Consider the following 9,777-nt stretch of genomic DNA (forward strand, 5'->3'; position numbering starts at 1 on the left):
GCAAGCCTTGATAGGCTGGAAGCAAGATCCAGGTGAAGAAAGCTCCAAGAGGTGTGAGCTATGGTTGCCCACAACTTGTTTACAGCATGTGAGACCTGAGAACTGAAGTAAGCCTTGAAGAAAATGATCAAATACCTATGATATAATGCCCTAAAGGTGCCCAACAATGCCGAGAAGGTGCTCGGAAGCCGGGGAGTGATGGGAGCTCGAAGGAGTCGGATATGGCTGCTGGGAAGGAGACCCAATGCAAGTAGGGAGTCGATGGGATGCTGAGAATGCCACGAACCAAGCTCAAGATTCGGAAAGCAAAGCTCTGATACCAGTTGAAAGGGAGCGACGGATCGAAGTTTGGACTTGAGAGCTATGGCGGGAGAGCAAGAGCAAGAAAGGGAGAGACTAGAATTGGGAACTCCAATAGTCACAATGTGTGACTGGGCCTTCCTTTATTCAAAGTGTCACTAAAAGAATAAAGAATAAAGTGACGGTGATAGGCCCCCGCCACCTGCAATGTGTAGTGGCGGTGATTGTCTATGTAGTAATACACGGGTGACTAGGCAGAGGCGCCTTTACCCCCAACAAGCATGCATAATATTGAAAATATTGGGTCCAAAACCAAAACTAGATAAACCTAAGAAAAAAGAAATTCTACTAAACCCTATCAAGTATCTTTTCCAAGGCTAGCTACAATATTGTTATTTTTAAATGCAAAGCATCAGTATTATATTAACAAACAAAGTGTGCAATTTCCAAATGAAATATCCACTAGTATATATTCACAACTCTAATGAGCACATGCACTTATAACTAATAGACACTTACACTACTCTCATGGGCATTTTAATAGGAGACTTGAAGGTACTACCTTAAGAGACCTCATAAAAGCTATCGAATACATCAAACAATGATGAAGCGAGACCAATAAGGTGCAATGGTTCGAGTATCTAAAGAGTGCTTCATTTCTAGTACTCTATAACTCTTAAAATAAAAGCTCCGATCATATACTAAATTTCACTTGTTCATAATCAAACTTGCCTTGATCAATCGAGAGGAAGGCCTGCCTAACACTAAACCATTTGCTAATCCAATAGGAGCTATAATTTTATGGAGCTTGGTGTCATGAGAACATGTATTTTTGAAACCTCACTTAACATGTGGATTAATTTTTAATCACATGATTAAGCAAATGATGCACATGTGAGGTGCAATTGGGGTTAAAGTGAATTTACGAGCTCGAGACCCAAAGAAATCACGGGATGTCAAAGGAAAAAGTTGCTATAAGTTATGCCGCATAGGTACTTGGTGGTATCTGGTGCCAGTTATTGGCCTAGGTCATCCATTTGGCCATAAGTGTCAATAGCTGGCATTAGAGAAGTGGCGTTTAATGGTACCTAACGCCAATCTGATTGGCCAATAATTAATTTGGTTAGGCAACTTCTATTCCCAAGTGTCTTTACACATCTTTGACCATCAGATTGGCATTAGGTACCATTAAACGCCACTTCTCTAGTGTCATCAATTGACAAAGATGACCTAGGCTAATAATTGGCACCAGATACCACCAAATACCTATGCGGCATAACTTATAGTAACTTTTGCCTTTGACATCCCGTGATTTCTCTGGGTCATGGGCTCATAAATTTACTTTAACCCCAATTGCACCTCACATGGACATCATTTACTTAATCATGTGAATAAAAATTAATCCACATGTTAAGTGAGGTTTCGAAAATACATGTCCTCATGACAACCCTCCCCCTTGAAATCCTTGCAATTGTCCTCGATTGCACTGCCAAATGCATCAAAAGCAAAGTACTACATTGGAATTTCCATAGGGCATCATAGTCAACACAACATTGCGCACTGTTGTTCAACCATTCTATATGCCTTACCATCCAACATAACATAACATGAGACTCACAAAGAATCTGAAATTTTTTTCCAGATTATCATGTGATATGTTTATTTCTCATGAGCTCAACTCATCTGGCAAAACCAAACCATAGTATAGCATAACCAAGCATAAACCATGGATAAAACATCAATGTCATCATAACATATGATGTTGTCCATGGAACTAGATGTAAACCATTGAAAATTGAGCATAATTTGATCATAAAATGATCACTTGTTGATCTGAGAATTGATCACAAACTACTCCAAATGTGACCCCAAACTGATCACAAACTCATTGCAAAAACTGATGCACAATTAATTCAAAAAGTGACCATAAACGGTTCTCAAAGCTGATAAAAAACTAAGCTAAAACTGATCATAAATTTTGTCTCAAAATTGAGGAAAAATTCATGCTAAATTGATCATAAGCTGATGCAAAAGTATAGTTCCATTGCTCGGGTGAAACTCATACTCATCTACATACATCTCACAGTGACTAGTACACTAAGTAGTGATCTCATGGCAAACATACTGTCAGTGCAGTACCTTGGATGCATGTTGAATACATCCCAGATCCACTACATACGAGAGCTGTCCATAATTGGAGAAGGGGAAGTGCTATCTCCCCCTTGAGCATCAAGCAATACTATGGATCCTTGCTTTGTTGAACTTGACGGAGCCCGGGCTCTAACTGAAAGGCATCTAGGTAAAGCTACAACAACTGAGGATGGTCTGCCAAGTCATCCTCTTTCAACCATTTGGCATCCATTGGTGAATAATTCTGAAATTGCACCAAGTATCTCCTAGAAACTTTACCTTTGACCTTTCTTTCCTTATGTGCCAAAATTTGCTCAGGTGCCAAAATCTCATCTAGCTTCTCAACCTCAGGCTAAATTTCAACAGACATATCCTCTGGCACATCACCATGAAAAGGCCTCAACAAACTAACATGAAAGGCATTATGTATCCGCCAATGTGGAGGTAATTTCAGTTGATATGCCACATCACTGATCTTCTCCAACACCTGGAAGGGCCCATAGTATCTCATACTCAAATTCGGATACAATCTTTCTCTTACTTTCATCTTTTTTAGCCTTTCCTTTTCAAAGCACAGCAATACATAATCACCCTCTGCAAACTGCAAAGCATGTCTGTGTCGATCAGCTGCCCTCTTTTTCTTTTCTTGCAATCTCTGAAGTGCATATTTGATATTTGCATAGGCTACATCCAAGTTTTCCACATAATGATCAGCATCAAAGATCTTATCCTTAGTTTGGAGAATAGGTGGTATTTTCTTGCCACCCTCAACCACCTCAAATGGAGCTTTGCACGTAGAACTATGCACTATGTTGTTCCAAGCAAACTCAACCAAGGGAAAATACTGCTCCCACTGTGTCTTGTGGTCTGAAACATAGCACCTCAAAAGATCTAACACTGTGGAATTTGCTTCCTTAGATTGACCATCTGTATGTGGATGGAAGGATGATGAGAATTTTAGCATGGTACCCATATTCTCAAACAAGCCCTTCCAAAATAAACTGGTCATCTCGGGTCTTGATCACTAATGATTGACTCTAGCATACCATGATACTTAAATATGTGCTACAAAAACAATCATGCCATATGATCAGCCTTTATTTTCTTCCTGATCAGAATGAAATGGGCTTGTTTGCTAAACCTGCAAATGATAGTCCATATCCCATCATTCCCTGTAGGTGTCTTAGGAAGCTCAAAAATAAAGTCCATTGCAATGCTCTGCCAAGGCCTATTTGGAATAGGCAAGGACTGCAATAAACCCAGCATCTTTTGCCTATCATGCTTTATCTTCTAGCATATGATGCATGTCTTAACAAAATGTTCTCCATCATGCCTCAAAGCTGGCCAATAAAAGAAATGTTCCACTGCCTTGACCATGGCATCAATATCTCTGTGTCCTACATACGGAGGAACATGAATTTCAGTAATAACTCGAGGCCTTAACTGCTTTGTGACACATAGTCATCCATGCATCATCAAAAATCCATCTCTTAGCACAAAGTGTTCATGCCTTTGGCCATCGTATTTGATGATACCCACTTTTCAAATGTATACAACTAAATATGGCTGCCCCTTGCAATCTATCCATAACATCATCGATTCGAAGAATCGAAAAGCGATTCTTTATTGCAATCTTGTTTAGAGCACGATAATCAATGCAAATACACCATTAACCATCCTTTTTCTGCACCAAAAGCACTGGAGAACAAAAAGGAGATGAGCTGGGCTGAATCAACCCTTTTTCTAACAGCTCATTTACCTGAGTCATAATCTCCTCCTGTTGGGCTGCATTAACTCTATAGGGTGGCTTATTAGGTGGGCTACTTCCAGGGATTAGATCTATGCCATGATCTTCTAGCCTTTCAGGTGGTAGCTACCCTGGAAGTGACTGAGAGAAGCAATCATCATACATTTTTAGAAATGACATGTGATCCTTCTCTAACTTAGACATATTCCCAACATTCTCACTATTATCTTTATTCTTAGTAAAAACCAAGTACACTGAAAGATGATTTTTCATTACTTTAGGAATGGCAGCTACATATACAACAGGGATAGATTCACCTTTCAACTTTACATCAAGTGTGAGTACCTTTCCCTTATGCTAAATAGTGATCTTTTTTGCACGAGAATCAATCATTGCATGCATATGGTGACAGCATGGCATACCAAGCAATCCATCACAACCCTCAAGTGGAGCAATGAAGAACTCTTCATTGTCCACATATCCTTGTATGTGCGACCAAAGCTTTCCAATGAACGGCGTGACAGGCTCTACATGGCCTTTACATGCCATTCCAACTTCCCCCATGGGTCCCATCTCATCCTCTCTAATGCCTAGATGGGTGGCCATGTCAACAGAGATGAAGTTGTCTCGTGCATGACTATTAAAGAAAATCAATGCATGCTGATCCCTAATTTTGCCCCATGCTCTACACAACTTAGTAGCATCATTATTGGGATGATTACTAACAACATAGAGCACCAATCCCACTAATGTTTTGGGTTAGGATCTCCCTGATTTTTTGATTTTCTAGCTTGCTGCCTATTGGGACAATCCCTTGCAATGTGATCCTCTTGTTCACAAATAAAACATTTATTTGCAGCCATCAATTCCATACGTTGTGCCAATGTTTTCGAGCCCTTTCTTTGTTGTTTTGGCCTCTTTTTAGGCTGATTTTCAAAATTTTCCCTTTTCTCAACCTTAAACAACTTTTTATTCAGCTTCTCCCCACTCTCTAAGAAGCCTAAATCCTTCCCACGCAACAAAGCATCGGCTGTAGTAGCAGTCTCTATAAGCTAAGACATGCTAGACACGATGGATTTAATGCAAAAACCCCTGATTCCTTTGGGCAGCCCACATACATATTTTTCCACTTGCTCATGAAGGGGTACAGGGCGATAATAAGTAATAAGCAGCAATGCATCCCAAAACTTCTTATTATATTGCTCCAAATTCTTACATTCCTTAGCATCCAGCTTATTCCAAGCTTTCATGATGTCCACCTCAAAGGTACTTGTCAACCAATTTGATGCAAACATTTGCTTGAATTGTACCCACATTGATTGTGCTCTACCTTGCATCAAAAGAGTGGACCACCACTGTAATGCATTCCCTTTCAAGAAAGTGGCTATCTTTCGAATATTTGAGGACTCCGTGAAGTTTCCCCCTGAATAGGTTGCATCAAACTACTAAACGAAAGTCAAAGCTTTCAGCATATCTTGTACATTGCTGAAGGACTCAAACTTCACTCATTTTCCACCCTCATCATAGTCTTTTGTTGCCCCTTTGGGTGTCAAGTTGTCATACACTGGATGTTGTAAAAAGGGTGCATTTGCTGAACTTACATCAAAACCAACACCAAATGGAGCATTTGCATGACCAACATTCATTCCTTGAGCCCCATAAGCATTCGCGGGTGCAGATGCAGTACTAAACATACTACTTTGTGCCCTAGGCATCAAGCCAATGTTGCCATACACGGGGTTTTGCATATTTCCAGCCATACTCGAATACAAGGTCTCACGATCCATGCATTAGTTGCTGCATACCATAGGGATTTGTGCCATACATTCTCGTATGCGGTCCTTGTCCAACCATAGCATGAAAAGTCGTACTTCCACCAATTTAGAGGCTGGAGATAGGCATTTTTATAAATTTAGCGTGGAAAAGAAAGGGAAGAGAGGTTTCTAGTATGATTTGCAGCCATTGAAGGACCTTCTGAGGCAGCTAGGGGAAAAAGAAGACCAATCAACAGCAGGAGACATCATCCACAGACTGCTGAGGCAGGGCATCAATAGTAAATGACCGATTTTCTTCATTTCTTTACATCTACATGCTGTTGTGGCAGGACAACAGTTCCATTTGATTGATTTTCAGTCATTCTTCGCGATAAAACTTTGAATTTTCTCTCTCTACAGCTTTCCCTCTCATCTCCCAACCATTTCACAGTCTTGCACCGAAGATACTAGAAATTAGGGTTTAGCAGCAACCTTGGGAAGCATGCCAGAAATTGGAAGCTCCAAGACTTGGATTCAACAAGGCACTGAAGGTGAATTTTAGCTGAATTCACGTGGAGGACTAGCCAGCCATTGAATTTGGGGCATTTCCATCGTCTATGAAGTGGGTAAAGGCCAATTGAGTGTCCCAATCAAGGGGCAAAATAGATTGAAGACTTGCTGGTCACTTTGGACAGCAAGGGGAGTTGAAATACTGAAAGGGATTGGGAGAATCCCATTGTAAATCAACTTTTTCTTTAATAAAGCTAAAGAAATACCAAAAGGGGCGCCAATTTTGGGGCCAATTGGGTGCGCATTGTCCAAGATTAGTAGGTGAATTTGTATTTTCAGATTTCCATTTATTGTTTGCTACTGTAATTAAGTTGTAATTAGGGATTTACCACCCTATCCACGGAGGAAGGCCGGTTTCACTTGGACCAAAGAGGCTTCTTCTCATTAAACATCCTTTAAAAAGTACATTCCTTTGGACTGCACCTTGGTATGGAGAAGAAGGGCTATTAAGACTTGGTGGGCAACTTCCTTGCTAAGATTTTAATTTGCTATTGCGGTAATTGGTTTTGAAAATAAAATGCTTTAAGGACACCTTGATATACCATTCTTTTTATCTTGAGGAAGATAACCTTCACCCAAGAAGTGATTAGATAAATGAAGTATGTCCCTTTCTACATCATTCTAGTATAAATTTAGGAGTATTATTTATGGTCCGATTCCAATCTACGGCTTGCCTTTGTTAAAAATTATATGATGCAGAGGATAGAACCTGAGCAAGGAGTACAAAACATATAGCAAGTATGAGAAGAACAAAAGCTTGTTTAATTCCAAACAAACTGATACAAAGATAGCTTTATCCACTCGTGCACTTCCACTGCAAGCTTAGATGGTGATCTAGATAGATGATAAATAAAGAGCTTAAGGCTATCTAGAAAGAAATGGGTGAAAGATAGACTAATGATGGCTTTGGGCAAGCCTTCCTTGTATAGACTAGGAAGGTAGTTTGGTCGACCTATTCGACCATATTATGAACCTTTCCTAGTTAACCAAGGAATACTCTATCTATCGTTAGCCAAACCTTCATTAGAGGGGTTGCTAGCCACCCTGAGACCCCCCTAGCCAATGTTGAGATGGCAAGCTCAACAAGTGTGGACATTGATAATGGACCCCTCGCTAGATGGATCTGCATGTCTACACTTACCATATTGGTGGTTATTATGATCCTCACATAGCCAGTGATTTCTCACTTATTATATTTAGTTTATTGCACCTACCTACAATTGGCATAGTTATAGCGCCAGTCAATTAGTATAGTCAGTTATACACTGTTTGACTTAGTAGCCTACTTTCCTTTATATTGTATCTTATCTCCACTTTGTGTACATTGTATTGTGTGAAAGGAGAAGAAAAAAACTAGCAATAAAACATTTGGCCTCCATCTCTCTTGTTGTGCTATTGAGTGAGCTTTCTCTTAAGTGTATGGTGTATGTTTGGCATAGTAGCTCAAGCAAGTCCCCCCACCATGCAATTCTTGACATGGTATCAAAGTAGCGCCACTGAGAGAGGTTGGCTTTGAAGGCTGAAGTGAAGGATAAGAAGCAAGGATTCGAACAAGCAAGCAATGGGTAAGGAGCTCTCCCATTCTTCACTCTTTCTCTTGGATAATGCCTATGGAGGCATTGGAAGTAAGACTGAGTGAAAATCTCAGATTGCTGTGAGATTTGGTGTGTGAGCAGAGAATTGTATATTCTGTAGATAAGCCTTTTAGGCATTTTCCATTGCTTTTTTGGACATCTAAGACCGTTTCGAGCCTTGTTTTTAAGCCGTAAGGTTAAGGATAACAATTTTAGGATATACTGTGAGTTCAACTATATTGACCGAAAGTGGATGCATAGGTTGCATATTTTGAATTTGTAAAATTTTGAGGTGTTTGCTAGGAAGAAAACATAAGTTTTGAGGTGTTTGCTAGAAAGCAAACATAAGTTTATCTACAAACAGGTTGTAGATTACATGTACTATTGAGTAATCAGTTAAAAAGTTTGCTTGGTATATTATTGTGCACTTGTTATGGAAGATTGAAGAAGACTTGCTTGTTGTTCTATATCTTTTTTGTGATAATGGAAGAGAACAAAGGAAATCCTATAATTGAGAAGCTAGCTAAGAACAACTATTCTTCCATGGAAGTTTTATTTAACGAACTTTCTCACTAGAGAAAGGGCCTTTATGAGTTTGTTTCAGGTGAAGAAAATGAGCTAGAGCTGAGTATCCTTGCAACTGCAAATGAATTAAAGGCATGGAAATAATGGAATGCAAAAGACAAAAAGATGATGTATTGGTTATATGTAGTCATTGATAATACTATGCTGGGACATATCAGGCATGAAAGATTGAACTCAAGAAAGAGTTGAATACCTTGAAGAAATAGAAAATGTCTCTTAATGAGTACATTTTGAAGGTGAGGAGCATTGTAGATAATTTAGCAATGATTGATGCAATGCTTGATGATGATGATTTGGTTTCATTTGGATCTATTGAAATCCCTTGGGCTGATACAATGAATCCCAAATATTCAATCTGTCGCTTGAAAAAGGCGCACTTCTTCTTCTTGGCATAAAGCTTGTGTGCTCTCATTGTTTCAAGAACAATGCGAAGCTAGGCCTCATGATCTTTTTTTTGTTTAGAGTAGACTAGGATATTGTCAAAGAAGACGAGTACAAAGTCATCAAGGTAGGGCCTAAAGATATCCTGCATTAACGTGTTGAAGGTAGTAGGAGCATTTGTCAGCCCAAATGACATCACTAGGAATTCAAAGTGATGTCAGCCCGAATTGGGTGGCCTTAATAATGAGAAGGCTTGAAAATTATTTGTCACTTCTGTATATGTATGAAAGCCATTTCCAAATTTTAATGAGTCGGTCTCTCTCATGATTACCGAAGAGATAAATATGCAGGGCAACTCATCTAAAAGAAATGGTAGACATGTCCAAGCATTTTAGTCAAGTTCAGGAGAAGAGAACGTGGCAGATCCTCTTTGAGAGGTTGTGGTATGAGACATGTTGGTGATAACCAGCTAAATAGGTTTAATATACAATTTAGTGAAATGCAGTTTTCAAAAGGCCATGAAAACTTTAGAGGTAGGGGGAGCTCTAGAGGAAGAGGTGGATGGTAGAACAAAGGTTCTAGAAATTCTGCTACTACAGTTTGCCATTATTGTGGTAAAACGGGTCATATTGCAGCCCATTTTATGCTAAGAAGGATGATATCCGGAGTGATAAATTACAGCAAGGAAACTACGCATCGTCTTCACGATAGAATTAATACAAAAATGAGCATATAT

The sequence above is a fragment of the Lygodium microphyllum genome, chromosome 10 (assembly GCF_053477565.2).
Source record: "Lygodium microphyllum isolate KBCC chromosome 10, Lygodium_microphyllum_v1.1.10, whole genome shotgun sequence".
NCBI classification, from domain to species: domain Eukaryota; kingdom Viridiplantae; phylum Streptophyta; class Polypodiopsida; order Schizaeales; family Lygodiaceae; genus Lygodium; species Lygodium microphyllum.